At 35.1% G+C, this 22,848-nt stretch overlaps 1 protein-coding gene across 3 annotated transcripts in view; it reads left to right on the top strand.

Moving 5' to 3' along the window:
* Positions 1 to 22,848, top strand: part of LOC113067692 (ankyrin repeat and BTB/POZ domain-containing protein BTBD11-A) — a 114,268-nt gene that overhangs the window by 54,117 nt on the left and 37,303 nt on the right. The window lies entirely within an intron of this gene.

Genomic DNA, 22,848 nt, shown 5'->3' with positions numbered 1-22,848 from the left:
TGATGAAGAAACAAACTCATCTATATCTTGGATGGCCTGAAGATGAGTACAATCAGAGCAAATATTCATTTTGAGTGAGCTATTCCATTAAACCTATTTGGACAAAATGTCCATTTACACATACAATGTATTCAAAACAAAATATCAGTCTGTATTGCAGTTACTATGGCAGCAAGAAGCTCTCAGGGCTTTAAAAAAAAAAATAATAATGTGTACATGTTCATGTTATAAGGTATTTTAGCTCATCTCCAGTAAATCTGCCTGGCTTTCGTGTTTGTCTCCAGTGATACAGGTCTATTGAGTTTAGTAGCGATTTACTCACAATGAGGTTTCAGTATTTGGTCCGGCTGTGTTTATTTTAGCCATTCAAAGACTTAATGATGCTAAAATAATAATCTTCACATTGACGCATCTTAGCAGGCGGGATAATAGTGTTGGATAATAGGGTTGGTGAAAGTAAAGCCCCATGATGCTTGTTTTTGCTTGTTATGATGAAATCAAATGTCTGTATTGCTGTGTGTATGTGTCATTTCCTAAAGTTTGTTACAGATAAATCTTGAGTAAAAAACTGCACGAATTATATCAGCAAAGTTATTCTGGCCCGAGTGTGCTCTCTGGGGGGTTTCATGATGGTAAGTACAGCGAGTTTGACTACATGTGCATTCTTGGGTTTATTCCTGAGAAAGTGCATATGAATGCACTCTGACACTGCAGTAGTCCTGTGCACTGAGGGAAATCCTCTAGAGCTTGTATTACTTCACTGTACGGTTCAGCCACAATGAGCAGCCCGGCATCCAAATATCAGTCCCGTAGATTTTAGTCAAAGTGTTTCACTCCCCGTCAAATACCAGTTTTTCAGTGAAAATTGGAAAACACATAAATAGAGATGAACAACACAATTCCGAAAATGTAGAACTGTGTTTCACAGGTAATAAAAAAGCATTTTAATAAGTGTTTTGATTTTTGTCAGAGAAGGTGCTTGTATTTCAATGTTTTGTCTGTGTCCCTGAAGCTTCTGTTTTGGCTCTGAAATATTCATTTTTTGATCCTCTTCACTGGGGTTTATATCAGAGTCAATGAAAGATAGGTTTGATCTCTTCCTCTGAGCTTTGTAATGTTTGATTAAGGCTTCAGTTCATCTTCTTCATTCTATATAGCATTCAGTGTCTCAAAAGGAAAAGCAAAGGTATATTGCTGTCAAAATTATAATTGCAGCCAACATGAATTCATAATTTACTTATCTGTTTGTTTTCTTATCATTGTATTCCTTCATTTTATTTGATCATAATATGATCGTTTGCACTGTCTCTGAAATTATTGGTTTTCTCTGACATCATCCCTCAAAAATACATTTCAAATCTGCAATAAAATGATTTAAAACAATGATTTAGGTCAATTTAGCTTGTTTAGCAAACACATGTTTCTGTATTTTAATGAAATATCCTGTTTTAGAGCATTGACTTTTATCAACAACAACAAAAAAAGCATTCACTAACTTGTTTATTTTGCTCTTTATATAGATATATATTTATATATAAAAATAACTGAATATGTAGTTCTCTGTTTATATGCATGTTATTGTCTGTGCAGCACTTTATTTGTACTAAATCATCTGTATTAAATTGAATCCTCATCTGTACCTATTTAGCTACTGGTAGCGTGTGCATTTAGTATATTTCAGCTGAGTCATAAAGAAGTGTTTTCACAGCATGAGACTGCAGAGCTGTCTGTCCACAGGTGAATTCGCAGTCTGAAAGGTGTTTTGCAAATTAAGGTCGAAGCCAGTGGCTTAAATTAGCAAAAAAATAAAATAGCTTTATTTTGTTCAGACATGTGAGTCAGGGGTCTTTTGGATATTTCCAGCAGCCAGTGTGCCGTTCCCAAGAGAGGCTCCTGCTTTCAAGCTCTGACTCATCAGAAAGATAGCAGGGTAAAACTGGTATTTTGAGAGCTCTCACTGCATTTTTACATTCATTTGGCTAGTGTGTTAAAAGCCTTACATCCCTACGGTAAAACAGTGCTCCAAGATTTTCCATTCAACCAGTGACTCATTTGCCATGTTCTTTATTTGATCAAGTTTTTAGGCTTTTACATAAACTATAATAAATGATTGCCCTTGTAACTGTAAACTGTAAGACTGTTAATTAGTTAACAGTAAGTTCCATTACTGTATACAATGAAAAACTACCGTACATTGTTATTTCTCAGTAAGATACTATGTGACTCTTCACATTTGATGGTATTTGGATTAAATCATTTTGTTTCTTGATGGCTTTTACTGATCAGTTACGCACATTAGGATTTTAAGTTTACATATTATGTTGTTACTTATTTTTGATTTTCTTTTAGTGTTGCGTCTGTTACCATGATTGTTTTATATCTGACGAGTTTTGAGCAGACCTGGCAACTTTGCATTCTATATATATATATATATATATATATATATATATATATATATATATATATATATATATATATTAGTATTTACTTCAGCTTGTGGAAAGGCTATTTGGGATGAGCTTTGAATCTTGTAACTTTCCCTTTATCTTTATGGAGGTTTTTCGTTTATATTAAAGGGTTAGATCGGCCAAAATGAAAATGATCATGATTTACGGAGTGTGGAGTACTACTTATGATGGATGGATCGATGCACTTTTTTTGGCTTCGAAATCTCGACCACCATTCACTGTCACTATAACTTTGGAAGAGCAAGGACATTTTTAAAATGTCCTTTTGGGACCCAGGAATATACTTTTATTCCTTGTAGTGGACATCATATTTTGTCACAGAGTTACAGTAGGTAGGGATGTCCTGTAAAGAGCACAGACAGGGCTTTTCAGAAGCCAAATGTTTGGGAGCTTTAAAAATGGCTGACATAAATTTAGTGATTAAAGGTACAATTTGTAAGATATTTGCGGTAAATATACAAAAACCACTAGGCTAGTGTTATATATTTTGTCCAGCTGATTACTAACAATGTCTCTAATGTTTTCAACTACTTGTAAATCATGAGAAAATTCCCATTCTGAACAGTGACACAGGGCAGTGCAGTCGCCTGTCAATGATGTTAGTTACCCTTTGTTACCACCTTTACTGACGTAGAAACAACATAACAACAGTTTCTTGGACAAATGCGGAAGAAGCTCCGTGACGAACTTCATGTAGAAAGAGATGCCGATCTCGCTTGTGTTTACTCGACAGGTGAGTTGTTTTGATTCGTATCTTTACAGAAAACGTATGCTATTATAACGATCAACAAGATTAGTATTATGGGACATACATGCCAAACGCGGGGCATCGCTTCTCTAGACCCTGCATGAGGTCGCGTCTGATCCATGGTCTGATCGCATCTTTGCATTGACTTTGTAAGTAATCTACTCGCGCAACACGTTGAACTTGCATTAAATCCATTATTTATCTTTCCGTCTGATTGATGGCCGTCAGCGGTTGGGTAGAAGACAACAAATCCCATGATTCCATGCTCCTCCTTAGCGTCGTCAAACCACGCGATTGTTATTGTTTTGGTAGTGCGCCCTCTAGTGGCAGGTCCTACAACCTGTACCTTTAAATGTGAAAATATGATATTTTGTAATCATCTTAATCTGACTAATTTTAAATTGTTTGTCATAAATCAGCATCTCAAGGACATGTTGTGGGGTTTCTAATCCAAATATGACTTTCTGTTATCAAGCAGCACATCAGTTTCATACATGTCCACTGTAGAAGACTCCAGGATTTAAAGCATGTTCATTATGCATTTTGGGAGACAACAAATGAATAGAGAAAGAAATTGTATTTCAGTTTCACTATTGAATATTAGACATGATTATCAAAATCTTCCCAATTATTATTCCCATTATTACACTTCTTTTTTCATTACTTATTACCCCAAGAACATATTATGCAAATTAGACACAGTGTATATACATTGTATGTAATGGGAAAACACATTTATAGACATTTTACACACATATTGCATATCAAAATGGTATATCAAAGCATTCTGTTACATCTTTCATAGTATGGTATAAAAAAAATCCTGAAACCGAAAAAAAGCTCCTTTTTGTCTTTCATGTCTGTTTATTTAATTATCCTTTGTTTTTTTGTTTTTTTGTTGTTTTTTTTAGTCCTGGTGACCTCTACAGAGGACTTGGCATAACATGAATAAAATATAAATTTTCTAAATTTTTATTTTCTCTTTTTTTCAGTTTAATGACATGAAAAATTACTCAATAGACATAACTTTTTTTCTGGTTCTTATATAAATCTGATTGCCTTTGTCAGAAAAAGGGTGAGTAAAGCATGAGGTTAATTTCATTTTTGGGTGAACTATGCCTTTAAAGGTACAAAACACATTTTAGTAGCAGTGTGATCTTGCCAATTCAACATAAAACATCTGTTGGATTTATCAGTTTAAAAAGTTACCTGTTTGTTAGGATTGTTTTAGATCCACATCACACTTTATATCCCATTTTGTCATTTCCATATTAGCTTCTATCCTAGGAAATTTCTAGACATGTATTTTTGTGTGTAGGCACTAAGAATTCTTTGTGTTGGAATCCATCTGGTCATTTCAACCTCCGTCTCGCATAACAAATCAATAAATAAAGGGTGTGAAAAAGTTTAAAGGAACACAGGGGAACTGAGCTTGCCTCCACAAAGTCTTTAAAGCACAATCCTTTTTTTTCTTGGCTTGCCATAGATTACAATCCCCTCCTCTCAGAATAGCCCAGAGGAAGTTCCACCACCTGCCTGGATGAGTGGGTGAAACCCTGAGTGACCCAAACCCTTATTTCCTTCTGCTATTCTCGCCCCCAAATAGAGCGGTAGCAGCAGTCAGAACCTCTATGGGTCGCATTGCAGCACTTATACGGTGCTCGGGTTACCAGGCAACAGCGCTCGCCGCAGAAGTGCAAGGGAGTGAATGAGAACCTCCAGAAGCTGCGTAGAAAAGCCCAAAGCTGAGAAAGTGCTAGAAGTGTGAATACAAAACGGTTGGTGTTTGTCGTTCCTGGTTATTACTTGTAACTTCCCCTTGTGTTTCGAGTGCCTGTGACCTATATCAGAAGCAGCGGCACTTGTAATGGTTTTGTGGCTGTTTGTGACAAAGATTGAACAGTTTTCAGCAGCAAGTGCAGCTAATGCCATATATATTGAGCATCTGCCTGTCGTGTGTGTTTTCTGAATCTGATTCACTCGTTATGCAGATATTCTGGGTTTCTAGGGTTATATATCATTTCAATTTTCTGGTTTCAAAATGAACGTCAGATGCATATATTTGCAGTCTGGAAGTATCTCTCATAATTGACAAGAAATGCTGTGGCAAATGGTAAAAAATAGTAATTTTAGTTTTTCTGTTTTCTAAAATCCTGAGAGAATTATGTTTTCTTTTCTTCTATTTTTTGTTTAAAATTCAGTTATCAGTTCAGTTAATACCATATATCTATAACTCAATTTTTAATTTTATTTAATTTTATTTTGAAGTCATGAGAATGTATTTGTTTAATTAAATATTTTCAATGGTTAGAGTTTATTTTTATTTCAGCAAACTCTTTTTTTTTACAAGACTATGGTGGCACCATGGTACAGTGATGGTATCAGATACCATGGTACTTTAAACAACATCATAGTATTATGGTGGGAAATTTATTTAAAAATATGGTAAAATAGTGCAGGGAGAACTTTTTGTGCCTCCTGGTAAAACCTTTTTGCTGTTTCACCTTGTATCATGTATAAGCTCATCTCAAATGATATCATGGAATCGCACTCTTTTGCTTTGACACCAGTGCACAGTGTTTTCTTCACAAGGCGCCTTTAACATGCTCGCTAAATATAATATCTTTGCTCTTCATAATTATGAAAAATAACACTCCGCAGTGTGAAGGGAAAGAAATGAAAGTGAATGCAGCATGGCTACATTCACAGATTATGCCTCCCATTGAAACCACATCAAAGTGTGTTGTCAGACTTTAATTGTCTTGAGTCTTCGTAATGTCCAGTCTAAAACTATAAAAAGGTGTTTTATATTCAGCACTTTAAGGTCATCATGATAACATCAAATATGAACCCTTGCTGAAGTTTATTGCCGTGTCTGTAGTTTTAGAGTGGGCTGTAACCTTTGTTTTATTACTAGATGTTCTATTCATATTCTAATTCTTGCGTTTGAATCAGAGGCTCATAAATAGTGATTGTTCTTTGGGAAGGCTTGGTTTTAAGTTGTGTGAGATTTGATAGACAGAGTGAAGTGTAGTTTTGTGGTAAGTGGCTGCGCTGTAACCCAGAGTGGCTGTGGGACAGCTGAGAGTGACATTGAGTGGCCTTTCAGTCTTATTCCAGTTGAATCATTGACCCAACTCGCTCTCCAACTGGCCTCTCTCCCCTCATGAGTCAGCCAGCCCTGTCCCTGTCCACTCAGCAGTCCGCCAATCAAAACACTTTATTTTTACCCACCACCACTCTTTCTTAAGACTTTTTGAAAGAGTTATTTCATGAGAAATAGAACTTCTGTTGATCTTTTAAGATTTAAAAGTTTTATTTTTAAACACATTTGTAAACATATTATATTTCATGTATTTTATATATTTTTTGGTGCAAAATGTTTGTATGATAAATAGATTAATAATGCAAAAGACAAATAACTGTATTATTATTTTATTTTTGGAGCAAAACACTTTAGAAATAATGTAAAGTAGAGAAATCTGAGAAATAAATGCATAATGCATAATATGAATACCTGTATGTATATATAATGCATAAAAATAATATTTGTATATTCTGTTAAATTTTTGGTGTAAAACACTTTAGAAACAACATAAAGTAGATTTATAAAATAGTGTATGGTAAACAAATTAATAATGCATGATATGAATGACTGTATGCATATAGAATGCATTAGATATTATTATATTTAATTTATTTTATCTTTTAGTCTATTTTGTTTCTGGTGCACAACACTTTAGAAGCATTGTAAAGTAGATTTTAAAAACAGTGTATGCTAAAGAAATGAATAATGCAGAATATGACCCCTTTACGGCTTTGGTTTTGTCTGGATAATACAAATAAAAGTGGCACAATCCAGTGTTTACTCTAGCACCTGTCAAAACTGAGAAAATAGCACGTCTGGTACCTTGTTCCTAGCTCCTGTCAAGCATCTCTCTGAAACTGTGTAAAGCAAAAAAGACCATGTCCTTAGTTACCACAAAGCAACAGATTCACTAACAATGATTTCCCCCTTTATTCTGGTAAACAATACGTTCTCATAACAATAAATAGAAGTGTTATTGGTATGCCAGAATGAGACAACAGCCTCAGCCTGTTATTTATCTGAAGGTTCAGAGAAAGAGGTTTCCATAGTATATTTATGTTCATCGCAGAGGCGCTGTATGATTGCTGCTATTATATATTATAATAGGGTGCATGTTATGCTACACACATATGCTAATGGATCATTTTAAGACATTTTAAATCATAAATGCCAGAGTTAGCATTCATTTCATAAAGCACAGAGTGCGGGTTTTTAGACCTCACTATGTTTTGGGCTTGACTTTCATTTTTCTGAACCACATCTTTACACAGTCATTCACCCATAGAGCGATGAGCTTATAAACTTGTTTATGTAATGATAGATAGCCAATAAAAATGCTTTTATTGTAAGTTCATTGGGCAGCAGCCATCCGATGAACAGAAGAGAAAACAAACCATCTCTGGGCAGTTAGTCTCTCTTCTGATTAATCTTGTGTTTTCATTCCAAGTGCTTAAAAACTACAAAACTTCACAATAAGTACAAATTCCAAAATATTTCCCCTTATAACCATAGGGCCATTGTTTTTACTTCCATAATGAACAGCAAATCCCAGCGGATCGTATTTCCTCATATTTATTCTCCTCATTAGTTTTGGCAATGTGTTGATATTTCTAGGGCTCAACCGTAGCTCATTCCAGTGCCTCTGGCCTCCGCAGGATCCCTCTACGGCCTGTGAGTGACAGACAGCTATTGTGTTTTGCTGTATTGCTCTGTCATGCTATAGATGAGAATAGAGGTAGTGCAGGGACTCTGAGACTAGCTATAATGGAGTGGAAAATGAGCAGAAACATGAAGATGAGCTTGAGCTAAAGATGCCAGCTGTGAAGAAAAGTACAACCATAAACTGTATCCATAATTTTAATAACCCACCGGTTTTATTGTGTTCACTGTTGGAACTGACTGAGTCAAAGTTCTTACCTTGTCAGTGTGGCAATACAAAAACACTCAGACAAAATTAGATTAATTTATGCCACAGAAGTAAACGAGGTGCACATGCTGCCAGATACATTTGCATTTCTATGAGGATTTGGGGAGTAATTCAAAGCCATAAAGTTTCAGTTATGGAGTTCATCGCACCGGCTATATTCACAATGATTGGATTTGACAATATAAAATTATTGCCGATGATAATTATTTTCACATTGAGTAATAACTGATAAATGGCAATATTAAAATTGTTTTAATAAGAGATATCAATTATTTAAAACACACAGTGAAAGTACAGTTCTGACTAATACGATAATCTGATAATTACAATATTTTCAAATTATGATTTATATGATGTATAAAAAGCTGTTTATAGTATATGCATATAATATTTTGTCTAAATAAATAAAATACAAATATAAATGAATAATAAAAAAGAGAGCACAATTCTGGCTGATACAGATAACCCAATAATTACAGTATTTTATTATAATGTATAATCAATAAATAGCATTTATAGTCTATAAATATACTGTTTTGACTAAATAAAAATTGCGATAACTGATGACTAAACCAATTAATGGAAAATATTAAAATTCTGCTCCATTTTGTCAAAAAAATAAAAAATAAAATATATATATATATCAATTAATTAAAAAAAGACATTACAGTTCTTGTTGATATTGATAAAACGATAATTACAGTATTTTCATATTATGACATAATATAATTGTTGTTGTATATACTATTATGTCAAAAACATGTTTAAATGCATATAAATTAGTAAAATAATAGATATAACAATTGTGGCTGATACGATAATCTGATAATTGCAGTATTTTCATATTATGGTTTATAAACGATAAATAGCTGTTCTATAAATAATTTATATTTCTATTAATATGCTATTGTCTAAATAAATGTAAAATATAACACTAAGTGCTACAAATGCATTTAGTTAACTCAACATTGTATATACAGTATGAAAAATAGATCTTAATTTTGTTAGAATTTCTAAGAAAGATTATGTATGAATGCACAATTAAATATTCGGTATAGACCCTCACCGATAAATTTTAATTGGCCAGTTACTGACATGGTACCAATATTTTGTGCTTTGCACTGTAAAACAGGACTGATAACTGTATACTGTTCCAATGTGAATGTAACCACTTTTAAAAGCTGTCTCGTTTTTAAAACCAAGATGAGGGTCACTTAGCAGGGAAGTCCGTTCTTTTCCCCCTGGCCTGGAGTTTTCCTAGTTCTTCTCATGTTCTTGACCCAAATCAGTCATATTGCATGGTAAACATTCCCATCAGTGCTTTCCTGGCTCCCTGGGTTGTATCTGCGGGCTTAGAGCAGGAAAACTGCAGCTTGTTTTCTCACGACATAATTACTGTCACACAAAATGAGAGCGCATATGCACCAGGCTGTTTACATCACTCAGGAGCACACAGGATGCAGGGGTCCGAGCCCAGAGGCTCTGGGTCATGACCAGATTCTGATCGGTAAGGTTAAGAATTGATGAAGATCGTCCTTTAAGTGCCAGACAGAACCGGAGGCTAACAGCAGAGGAGCGTCTGTGTCTCTCCAGTGTGGTCTGCCGGGTATGATTTGTAATCAGTTTTTAAAACTCTGCCTGGTGTCTCTGATTTGTCAGTCCTGGAGAAAGTGGGCCACCGGCTCCCACAGCCTCTGCTGGAGCTGTCACCACTACATCGGTGAGCATCAGACTATCAAAGCACAGTGAGGGGCAGGAATGTCCTTCAAAGTTGGCGAGTGACATTTATAGGCATCCAGATGATAGGTGATGTTTTAATGTTCCTCGCTTATGGTTGCTTGATTTGCAAGCTTTACATTTATGACAACCAGTTGCAGATGCATTTTTTTTTCAGGATTCTTTGATAAACATAGAAAGTTGAAAAGAACAACATGTAACAATGTAAAAGCCTTTGTCACTTTTGATCAATGTAATGCTTCCTTGCTGAATTAAACAAACCATCAAAAAAAATCACTCTGTAAGATAATTACTGGCATCCAGAGATTTATCATTTGATCTGGTTTTTATGTTATGCAATGTTTAGAATATAAAAAAATATATATCTGTCTGTAGTCTGCTATTGATGACTATGAAAAGTTGTTTCCTCTTTTTCTCTCCTTTTCTGTTTTTGATTTAGTCTTGTATCTGCTCTTTTTTTTTCTCTCATCACACTGTCTTATTCATATCAAATGGAGTGTAGTAGGTCGACCTGTCAAACGAGCTCAACTCCCTGCAGTGATTAAACCGAGTGTTGCTTGCCCGTGGCAGAACTTGCGGGAACCTGCTTGGATGGTGGAAAACCGAGAGGGAAATGAATGTGCAGAGGCACAGAGGAAATAGACCGGATGAAGGAGCGTTTCAGATAGGGAAACACACTTGGCTCGGTTGAACTGTACATTCACCTCTCTTCAACTCTGAATGTTCCTCTGCTGTTAGAATTGCCTGAATGTTCTGTCTTCTCTGTTTGCATCAGCGCTTTCCAAAGAAAGAAAGAAAATAATTCATGCTGAGGTCTGGGTTAGAGACTAATTTCGGATTATAATGAAGGTGTTTAACTCTCAAGTCGTGTCTTTTCATATGTGAATCTTAATTTAGTGCTGCTTTCATCTCATACGCAGCAGGGAACAAACCAAACAAGGGAAGAAAATGCAGTTTTCTAGTGAAGACTTTGACTCTTAACCCGCCTTTTCTACTAGAGGTATTCTGTACTCTTTTTTTTTGGCCTTTTTTTTTGAGTTCATCAGAATTTGTCTTTAGAAATGTTCACCCAAGAGATGTTTCGGTTTGCCTTTCTCTAAGCTGTTGACTAGGGCATGATGAAACCTGTGACTGTGACACACTATCTAGGAGCCGTGACTTCAAGGACATTTTTGCTGCCAGACAAATTGGAGTAAATGTCAGTGGAGAAACTGTAATTGCTGCCTAAAGGTTAGGCTAATTTCCACATGTTCGGGCATGTTTTATGGTATTTTCAGAGGATTTTGGACTACACCTATGCATTTATTCTGTGTAATATGTCTGGGATTAAGGCAAAAGCCGTGTTGTGTCGTAAAGGTTCGTTGTGTAGTGTTATGGTTCATTTCCTAATTGTAGAACACCAAGACCGTGGGAAAATCAACAAAGCAGCATTCTAGTCCTGTATTACACTTACCGGTAGACGTTTGTTTGCTTCACTATGAGTGGGAACCTCTAATTTGGGACTGGTTTTATACCAGAATTGAAATTTTAGGTTTTATTATATATTTAGTATAGTTTAATTCCGTAAAATTTTTCTTTATTAAAAATATTTAACATTTTTACACAATTATTCACAATTGGTGTGAATGTCTAACTTGGGATTGATATCATACCCAGTTGAAATTTCAACTGAAGTTGAAGTTTTCGTATATATTCTTTGTACTTTTTTAGTACTATTTAAATAAATACACACAAAATGAAGACTTAATCCAGTAGCCTAAAATCTTATTTTACTTGGAGTGGGGAGTCCTCATGGAGGCAGGCATTTTGAGATCACATAACCTTTTAATCCACTTATTATCTTATTATATTAACACTTGCACAATATTGTATTCTTAGACTCAACAGTGTATCGTATCGATACAGCGCTAAAAGAAACTGAATGTTGCGTTTGCATGACGTCCACTCCACTATGTGTCAGTATTAGTCCTAAAAGTGTCTGTTGTAGCAATGTTTTATATCGTATGAATGTGTGTAGCATAAATGAAATTGTCATGAGACTTAAGTTGCATTGCTTCACTGCCCTTTATTCAAACCCTCTCCTGTGGCTTTTAGATGCATATTAGATTGAAATCTTTGTGGAAGTAGTAGGTCATCCAGGTAATTTTTGCCTACTGTTTTAAGTATGCTACATGAATTCAGTTTTTCACCTGCTGTACAGTAGGGAGGTAGGCATATTCAGATGCGGGGAATGTTGTTTTATAGGCTACTTACCAGTGCTAACTGTTTCTCAGACACTTGACAACCTTTCCTTGTTGCCAAAGGCAAAACTGAATATCTGTATGTGTGTTTTCTATTTTAAGTCTGTAGGTGGAATGTATGTTTTCTCATTGACTGCAAGCATTAACCCCCGGTATGAGTAGTTGACAGTGTCTCTGTGTGTGTGTGTGTGTGTGTGTGTGTGTGTGAGCTTCATGCTCACAGCAGATATTTGAAGAAGAGTGGGCTCTAAGTCTTCTCTCAAATGTGAATATAGCTCAGTTTTCTGGCCTCATGTCTGTGGCTCTTCTTCCATGTTCTGGGGACATATGGCCACCATCTGCTTGGGCCTGGCCGCACTAAGGTACACATGCTGGGCCCCAAGCAGGAGCCTCTGGGTCATGTTAACCCATAAGATGGACCATCACACCTGCAGGATGAACAGTATATCAATTTGAACACAGAATAAATTCATGTTTAGTTTTACACCTCGGCTGCTTTGAGTATATAGCCTTTTGATAGTCCTTTTTCTAGTTTCTTTAATGTTCTTTAAAGCCTCATTTTCTCAAGGACTTGTTTTGGTCTGGTCAGGTTTGAGAAATATTCAGAATTAAAGCAAAAGTAGGGAGAAAGCAGACTAGCTTTTGTGAAATACATAAAAGCCATTGTCTTATCACATTCCTCACATGTCTTTTTGGTCTCACGCAACTCTCTGTCACAGTCTGCCTCTATACAATTCTCCACATCATCTCTGTCCTTCCCTTCTGTCCCTGTAAAGCAGATAAGAAGCATGTGAGGAGAGTTGTGAATAGGTCACTGAGTCTGGCTTCAGCAGTGGCTTTGAAATTCCTTGATTGTTCCCAGCAGTGACTGACTGACACCAAGGCTTGAGGGCCAAAAAGTGCTTGCGTCATGACCCCGTCCAGACCACATTTTACAGCTTGTGTATATATATATATATATATATATATATATATATATATATATATATATATATATATATATATATATATATATATATATATATATATATATATATATATATATATATATATACATTTTACAGCTTGTGTGTATATATATATATATATATATATATATATATATATATATATATATATATATATATATATATATATATATATATATATATAAACATCATAATCATGTCATTAAGGTACAATAAAAGGTAAAATTGACTATAAAACTACAATTTAAATTAAATATAATTAATCATTATATCATATATATATATATATATATATATATATATATATATATATATATATATATATTTATATATATATCACAATTATAAGATATTAAACAAATGACACAATTGCAATTTAAATATAATATAAAAAAATGATATATGAATATAAATATGATATAAAATAATCAAAAACTCAAACATTGATGCTGTATTGAAATCATTCATTGGGCAGCATCTTATGTGAGTTTTGCATATACTGACAAACTGAAATTGTAAATGTTTTCTTGCACAACATCTTTCTGTGATACATTTTAAAATGTGAAATGCTGTTTATTTTACATTTTAACCCATATCTAGCATTAAAATTTAATTGCTTTAACAACTGGTTTGATGTGTCCCTGAACACTAAAGACCAGTCAGATGTGTGTTGTACAAATGTAGCATGTTGTAAATCATCAGGACCATGTAGGGGGACAAAGGGAGGGCCTAAAGATATGAGTATTTTATCTGTTGATTTAGTTGTTATTTGATTGGTTGGTTTTGACTCTCCATGTCTTTTGCCGTGATGAGTCAGAGAGCACAGATGGAGAGCAGGAGCTTGCTGCAAAGCAGCATGGGACTTTCTTTTGATCCTATTATATGATTTGAACAGTGTTAATTATTTGGAGAGTGCTGGTTTGTTGGGGTTATTTGTAATATTTGTGCTAAAATAACCTTTGCAGTTGACTGAAGACCTTTAGCTGACTATGTGAATAGGAGTGTTTTGTGTAGTAGTCTTTATGGACTGAAGTGCAGTAAAGTGCATTTTTGTAACTAAAAACATGATTCTAGTACCTTATAGCTTTTTTTTTTTTTTTTTTTTTGCAGCAAGACGATAGTTCATTTCTAAACAGTTACTTTCAAAGTAATGAGCTGCTTTTTTATGTATTTGCAGTGTAGCGTGACAAAGACACTATTTATGTATTTATTTATTTTTCTCAAGTTTACAACCAAGCCAACTGAAGAAGCAGTCAGATAAAATCTACTAGAATGTCCTTTCTCTCTCTCTCTCATATTGAGAAGTCAGATTAATTTGTTCATTCGAACGTTTCAGTTAAATGAACCAGTATTGAGTAAGAGCCCGTCGCCCTTCAGAATCCTGTCCCTTCCTTAATGCTTCATCGAAAAATAGTGTTTTATCAAAAGAGCTTTGATTATCTAAGCTGACGAAAGACCAACCTAAAAAAAAAACAAAGACATGTTTAATTTGTTCAACTGCTTTTTCCAATGATTGACTGTAGAAGTACTTTACATTATTTGTAGCTTGGGAAGCTACAGTTTCTAAGCAACACGCAGCACACATGCTTATTACAGTGGCAAAGTACGTTTCCTTCTGACTTCTATTGCCAGAGACAGAGATTGAGCACAAACCACTTGGGTTTTGTGCACTAGAAAGACCCTTTACCCTGCTAAAACATTCCTGCTTGTGGGAAATGAACTCTGTCCTATCTAAACCCATGCCCACCAGTGAGTTATTAATGGGTTAATGTGGAAATGGAATTGAAACACTTCCCCAGCAGAATGAAATGTCATCCAGTGATAGAACTCTTGGCCAGAATCTCTGCGGTTTGGAAATTCAGTGTCCTTTTCCTAAAAGTAATCTCATCTGTCAATCATCATTCACATAGAGGCTGTGTCCGGGTCAATGTCACTCAATCCTCTTACAGTCCCAGCATGCCCTGCACACAGTCTCAAGGCAAACAATGTTTTGCACACATTCTTTTATTGCCAAAACTTGTGTTGTTAGAAAATGTGTTTGAGGTCTCACTCATGGACCCTAGGGAATCATTTCTTCTCCAATTTACCAAGATATATTACAAATAAAAAAGGTATTGATATGTATTTTAAAATAGATTTACATAAAAGTATTTTTGATAAGCTATATAAGTAAGCTTACCTTATTTCCCTTATATTTTGACAATTTTATGCTCTGTAAGAAAACAAAAAGTAGAAAATCTGAATTCTAATTCTCTAAATTCAAGTAAAACACCTGTGAAGAAGCAATAGAGAAAATAATAACATCATAATTTTTTACAGACTTTTCGATTTCAATTTAAATATGTTATATAACAAATTAATTTGAAGGCAAATATATTTATATATTAATATATTTTAAATATATTTTAAAATATATTTTGCACCTTGAAGTTCTTTTTATAATATACTTTGACATTTAAAGTCTAAATTAAATATATTTTCATATGACCGTAGGCCACGCTGCATACATTTAACATCTTCATTTAATTAAATATTACTTTGTGCTTTAAGAAAGATTTAAGCCTTGATTGTTTATTACCTCAGAATACATTGACCTTTACATCTTTGGCACCGGAGGTATAAAAAGTGAATTTACAGGTTTGCATAAAAAAAAAAGTTTATTAAATCGAGCTCTACAGTACCAGTATGTATCACGGCCCTCATTAAAATCTCCATGTGTCCCTTGTTGATCATATTGCTTCAAGCTGATGTAAAATGTCAGAAAGGCAAAATGTTGCCCGTACCCGCTGCAGCTGTGAACCAGTGTTTGTTCTGAAGAAGGGGGCATTCACCTCAGTTGTCATGGTGAAGGAGAATTGCTTGAGCAGTATTTTAATGATTTAGCACTCGAGGCATAACCCTGTCTGTCTCCACATTTGAACTCGGATTGTCCATAATGATATTTATTCAGCCTTTCAGTTCTTTTTTGATACCTAGTCAATGGATAGTGCATTGATTTCCAGCTACTGCCTTTATAATATGATCAATGCAGTATATTGTTTGTAGCATATTTCATAATGGCAACGCTGAAAGGTTTTCCTCTAATGTGAGATGAAGCAACCCCAATTTCTACATAATATTTATGCAAGTCAAAAAAACAGCACTGTATGACCCACTTTTTGCAAGAAATGACCAAAAACAGAAGTGTTTAGTGGTCTAATCTAGACATATTTGACCTAATTATGGAGCTATCAGTTGATTTAAACTAAATGGATAGTTTAGCAAAAATGCATCTGCATGCATTTACAGTAATTAAGCAACATCTTGCCTCATAAATTGTGATACAGAATTGGTGTTTACTAACCATGTTTTAAATGGTGCAAACAGTTGAGAATTTTGAGAATTCCCTCATCAGAGTTTATCATTTTACCGAGACACCAAAAACCTTCATGCAACGGTCTATATATTTTCCATGGATGTGCTTGAAACACGCACATTTTTATTGCATAAAGTTCTGGAACTTTCAGTAAACTTTCAGTCTAACTTTTCAGATGTTCTTTCCATATAATGCTTTTAATGCATGACTCAGATGGAAATGTCAAACTGTCATGTTGAATGGCAATAAATAGACATGCTCTGAATATTTTCAAGCTGTTATAAACTCAAGTGCAAACGAGACCCGCTTATCTTATTTCTTCAGGGTTGTTCTTATCCTGAATGCAACATTTTGGAAGCAAACACACCCTTAAGTAATATTTTGGGAGGTACAGTCACAGACCACCTAAAATTTTAGTTTTTTGACACTGCGCATTTCGTTATGCGCCCACCTCCAAATCCAGCACATCCCCACAACCCCTGCTCTCTTTCCACCAATCATGTGCCTGCTGGGCAGCTCTGCCCTGTTGCTATGGAGACTTGGCTGTTAATATTCTGTACGAGTCTCACTTTGATAAGAGACCGACCGTGCACCGTAGAGAAATCGATGGGACTTTCCTCCAGCAAATATACAGCATTGCAGAAAGGCGGAAAAAAGAGAGAGAAATTGAAAGCGAGCTAAATAGTTTTGTTGTCTTTTTTGTGACAGGGCTGGTTCCCTTGCTGAGTTGCAATTGAACCGTTCCCTCAGTAGGATACTTTAATTAAGTTGCTGGAACAAAGCTATTCTGAACCCCTTTGAAATTTAGAACAATTCTGTCAAATTTCAATTTGATATTTTCTGCAAAGGTTGATTGTCAGTCTTGGAATTAATCTGTATTCTTGATATTCCATGACTCCGGTAACAAAGCATGCGTTGGAATGAAGATTTGACATTTTTTTTGCCAATAACTTATTACTTCAACAGCTGTAGGAAATCAAAACAAAGTGTCTGAGTCTGCACTCGGGAGAAGAAGTGTGTTTCTGTCACCAGAAAAGGATGGGACATATTGATTGTAGATCTAATCATTCAGTGCAGTGCAGAGCAGGGGATTTCAGGCTAGCTAGAATACACCACACTTCTTCATCCTGGCAGAACCGCCACTTACAGGCAAGCCAAGAAAGAGAACAATCTGTTGTAGTGCGAAAACTGTGGGAAAACTCAATTGGCTGGTGTGCACAAATGCAAATCTAATGTATACCCTCCGCCCCATTTGTTATGTATGAGACTGCATTGGAAATCTGGCTTTAAAAATGTAATTCTATCCTAAACTGAAATTCTTCTTCTTCAAAAAAAAGTAAACAAAAAAGCATTATGAAGCAAAATGGAATAGGGATTTTGCATTGTTTCTAGGTCACTAATTAAATAAGTGATGTGTGAAATTGATTGTGTGAACTTGGTTGTACAGATGGTAAGATGATCTTCCACTGAACCTCAAGATGCTCTTGATTATCTCAAATCATGCTGGAGAACATGATCATCTGGTTTTACACAAACTTGTGGAGTGTATACAGCTCGAGTGCTGCTGTTATTAAAGCAAAACCAAGGCATATTCAATTCTAGGACATTCATAGTCATTTTTTACTCCAGTAATAATATAATTTGTAATGCAAATTAGAAGAAAAATTACAATCAAAATAGAAGCATTTATTCTTTGGTCTCAGACACTGTTTATAGTGCCACTCAAAGACTTAAGGTTAATGTCTTAATGCATCTATTTGTAGTATTTTTAGTGTAATGCAGCTTGAAACCAGCATCAGCATATGAATAATCAATTTAGGCCATTTAGCTAATACAATTCACCTGCACTTATAGTGTTCATTTTGCTTCCATCTGGTTGGCTGACATTCCTCTCCATTTCCTTATAAAGAAATAAGCTGGCTCTTTAAGAAGTGACAGATGTAGCGGCAGAGGGGGATTATATGATAGTCTTTCGAAGTTCTGAGTTTACGATCAATGTTGTGGCGTCCAAGTCATTTTTGGATATTGCTTAAATTTCTCTAAAACCAGCAGAGAATTATGGCCCATCTTCATGGCAGTAATACTGCACATAATGACTGGTCCCCAAAGGCATACGTCTTATAGCCTTTTAATGAGATTTTAATGTCCATTAAAAGTATTCGCTCATTACTGATGAAAATGCCGTTTTATCAGTCAGTTGTAGCTATTGTTATAAATACAGATGTGCCTGCGCAAAGCATTTTTAACAAATGACTTGAGTTGTCATCTGACTCTCTGAATGGCTGCTACTAATGCTAGCTGTCACTTTGTGTTCCATAAAATATTGTAACTTTTATTGCATAGGGGAAAAAAAAGAAGTCTCAAAAGAACACTTGTGACAATTTAAGGTGGACTTTTTTTTTGCAGGTACTGTACTTTAGCAGGGTTAAATATTTAATATTAGAAGAAGGGGGAAAATATTTTACTAACCCATTTTAACACAGGATATTGTCTTATTTTGTGAATAAATTGGATTTCAGAAGCACAGGATTACTTCTGTACTACGAGCAATGTGGTATTCAGGTCAGTGAACAGCTTACAGTCAGGGAGCGTTTTTTGAAAAACTGAAGATTTGACTTGTGCTCAGGCATATTCTTTGCAAATGTTTGTTTTGCCGGAAGTTTAATAAAAAAAGGATATACCTGTCTTGGCTAACCAAGCACCATAGACATGAGGACTGTAGGTACGTTTTTTTAAAACAAGGACGTGGGGATTCAGGCTTAGAATTATATGACATCGAAATGTCCATCTCCATGAATTCTGAAGATATTTTTTCCAGCTCAATCTCTTCAGGTGTCCATTAAGTATCAGTTTACATGATGGTCTTTGAAATTAAGAGTGTCTTGTACAGAGCGTTTTCACACTGTTCCTGCGATAGAAGGCTCTCTGTGTTCCTTTCACTTCCCCAGCTATGACTGATGTGTCTAGCAGTGTTTGTACTGTATTATTTATGCCATTCTATCTCAAACTTAGTTACTGCAAACTGTTCTTGAGTTGATGGCATTCTTATGACTCAGTGTCCTCTCCCATTTCACTATACAAGTACAGAGGACGTTTTAATATCATAAATATCATGCTAAGGAACATTTGTAGGGAAGTGTTTTGCCACCATTTGGCCAAAGTCAACCTTTTGAAGGGCAAAAAAAAAACCCACCTTCCCTCTGTATTCTCAGTATCCTCTCAGTAGGGAATACAAGTGCATGAAAAAGACAACGTGCTTGATACATGGTGAGGCTGCAAAGCTGGAGTGACGAGAATGTTCCACCACACATTTACGTGATTTGATCTGGTTGCATGAACATGCAGGGAATCTTTTAGCGTCTGTAATGACATTAAAAAGTTAATGTGCTGAGAGTATAGAGGGAGAGAGAGTGAAGAGTTTCAAGAGCAGGGAATGTTGATTGGGCGGAGGGGTCATAAAATATTGAGGCCTGTTTTTTGTTGTTTTTTTCTCCCAGTGGAGTGCATATTTTTGACCCAAGCGAAAGAGTCATGAGAAGATTTCTAGCAAACGAAAACTGTCCATTTCTCTTGCCGTGGCATTCTGGGATTTATCCCTGGTTGATGACAGCTTTCCAACTGGGTGTTTGTTCTTTGTTTTTGTCTCTGAGAAAAGCAGATTGTTAGACATGCTCTGATTTAAAAACTCAACACTTTAGAATAAACACTTTATTAAAAAGAAAAGAAGATAACATGAAAATATCTAGAGGAAATACATTTATATATATACTTTGATAATATCTCATAACTCTAATTCACCTTACCATATAAATAAAAAAAGAATAATTTCAATTTATATTATATTTATAATATTTGGTTACATAAAATATATGTGAATTTTTATTTTTATTTTAAATAATTTATGTAATGTGTATGTTAACAAAATATATTTAACTTTTTTTTAAGTAAAATGTGTGAATTACCTTATTATGCCATAAAAATAAAAAAGGTAAAAAATTAAATAAAAATTGTTTAGATTATATATATATCACATTTATATATCACATTTTTGTTTCTGGTATGTGTTTTATTTAGCAGTTTTGGTTTGTCAGTTGTACCACCTGTTTATCATCCAAACTTTTTTTCCTGTAAAAACTGATTTTGAAAGCTCAGTTAAGTTGGTATATTAGATTCTAGTGCTCCTATTTCATTCAGATTTGTAAACTTACATAAGTACCATCCCATAATGCATGTGACATTGTTACCCTATTTTTCTATTAGAAGGTTATGGCAGCCACAGCTGGCAGGTTTTTGTAACTGTCAAAAACAGGTCGAGCAATCCCATTTAACTTCCTGGGGATCCTGTTTTTGGACAACAACATCTTCTCTCACCTCTCACTCAACTGTACAAAAAACCTGCAGCAAAATACTGCAACTACTGTATCTGTTCTGGTTTGTACGATATTCTGCGGTTTCATTAGACACCGTGCACATGCAAACATTTACCCCTCACGCAGTGTTGCGGCACTCGTGTTAAACCTTCATGAGACGATAAAATCACCCAAGACAAAGCATTCCCTCTCTTGAAGTCCCTTCAGAATTCCTTAAAAGCATCATGTCACCCATGAACAACATTGTGTGTCTTGACAAAGCATTCAGCTTGTCTCCCATCTGGTGAATACTGCACATCCTCCATTATGCATTAACTCACTAACCACAAAGAGATTCGCAGCAACCAGAACTCGCCGTTCCAGGTCATTTTAATCATGGTGTTATAAAAACTTCATGAGTTTCTGTGTTTCTTTCCCTGTGTTGTCTTGTGCTAACGGTGTCATTCAATATACAACAGGATACGGGATGTTTACCCACCGCTGGGAGACTGACAACACAAATCCCTTTAGATGAAATTCAGGAGTATAACCTGCTTAAAATAGCTTCCTGATAGGTTCTTGCTTGTTTGTGTGCAGTGTTGGAGAATGTTACTGTTAAAAGTATCTTGTTTAAATATTGTGCTTTTTGTATAAAACTGGTAATGCTATTAGTATATGTTATCATTAAAGTTTAGTCAAAGTAATGCATGTACATTAGATTACTTTGTGTGTTTTAGTCAAAAGAGTGTTGAGATACGGTACATTATAACGGTACTAACGCCTGTTTCACATACTGTATACTCCGTCTGCAGTGCGTATGCAGTCCGTGTGCGTTACGTATGTGGTGCAGAAGCTTTCACACAGGACGCGTTTGCAGACTGCTACTGATCCGCGACTGTTTGGTCCACAAACACAATATTTGTTTATTATTTTTATTTCAAATCATGTTCAAAAATAAAATTAATAAAAATAAACTTTTTCAGCAATGTGACTCTTTTATCACAGTTCAGTAACAATTTTTCACAGACATTAGTTTAAACTCAATAAATATAAACAACTTATTCTACATGCATTTGACTTCTACGTTTCTATAATAAGCTGCTCAAGCAAGCGGCAAAAACATTTAAACGCAACATTTAGCCTACTTTTCTTGTTAGGCTATCACAAATATTTTAAATTAAAACACCACTCTCGTGCCTATTTGCATTTAAAACTTTATTACAAGCAATCCCACGCGTCTAAATGAATTTAGTTTTTCAGCTTCCTTAAAAGTTCTTATATTACTTTGCCTTGTTTATCTAAAGGTGCTCTTTTTCTTGTTTTAAACTAAGCCAAAAACCCATGTGTTGAGTGTGAAACACAGTAGGCTTTAATTAGTACACATATATTGTGAAATTACTGCATTTCTGTGTCAATCCATGTTCATTTTTACTGTGAACAATGCACTGTTACTTTAATTCAGTGCATGCAGCACAGCAAAAATAGACGCCGTACGTAAACTGCTGCAGACGCTCCGCTTCTGGAACGCACTGACTGACTGCAACCGTGTGCAGTGTGTACGCTGTAATCCGTTAACATGGGTGCATAAAAAAATACAAACGCATACGCACTGCAGACAGAGTATGTGTGAAACAGGCGTAAGAATTTTCATTTTTTGGTTCACTACTGTCAGTAGGTGGTGACAGTTAACTGTCTTTATGAACAAGTCATCGGAATCAATTACTCAGCTGATTCATTCAGAAGCCATTAATGGGACTGCCTTTGTAAGTTATTCATCCAGAAGCACTGATGCATTCAAGATTAAATCATAGAGCTGCTTTTATGAGTGAGTCTTTTAATAATTTACACAACTGACTCAAATCAGCTCTCTGGTTAATTCTGGGATGAAAGAAGTTGCGGTCTTTATGAGCAAGTCAATAACATAAATCCATAAGGAGTAAATTAGATAACTAATTCATTCAGCACACT

This window comes from Carassius auratus, chromosome 4 (genome assembly GCF_003368295.1).
Source record: "Carassius auratus strain Wakin chromosome 4, ASM336829v1, whole genome shotgun sequence".
Taxonomy (NCBI): Eukaryota; Metazoa; Chordata; class Actinopteri; order Cypriniformes; family Cyprinidae; genus Carassius; species Carassius auratus.
The sequence above is the reverse complement of the archived record's forward strand: the minus strand, read 5'-3'. Positions and strand labels throughout refer to the sequence as shown.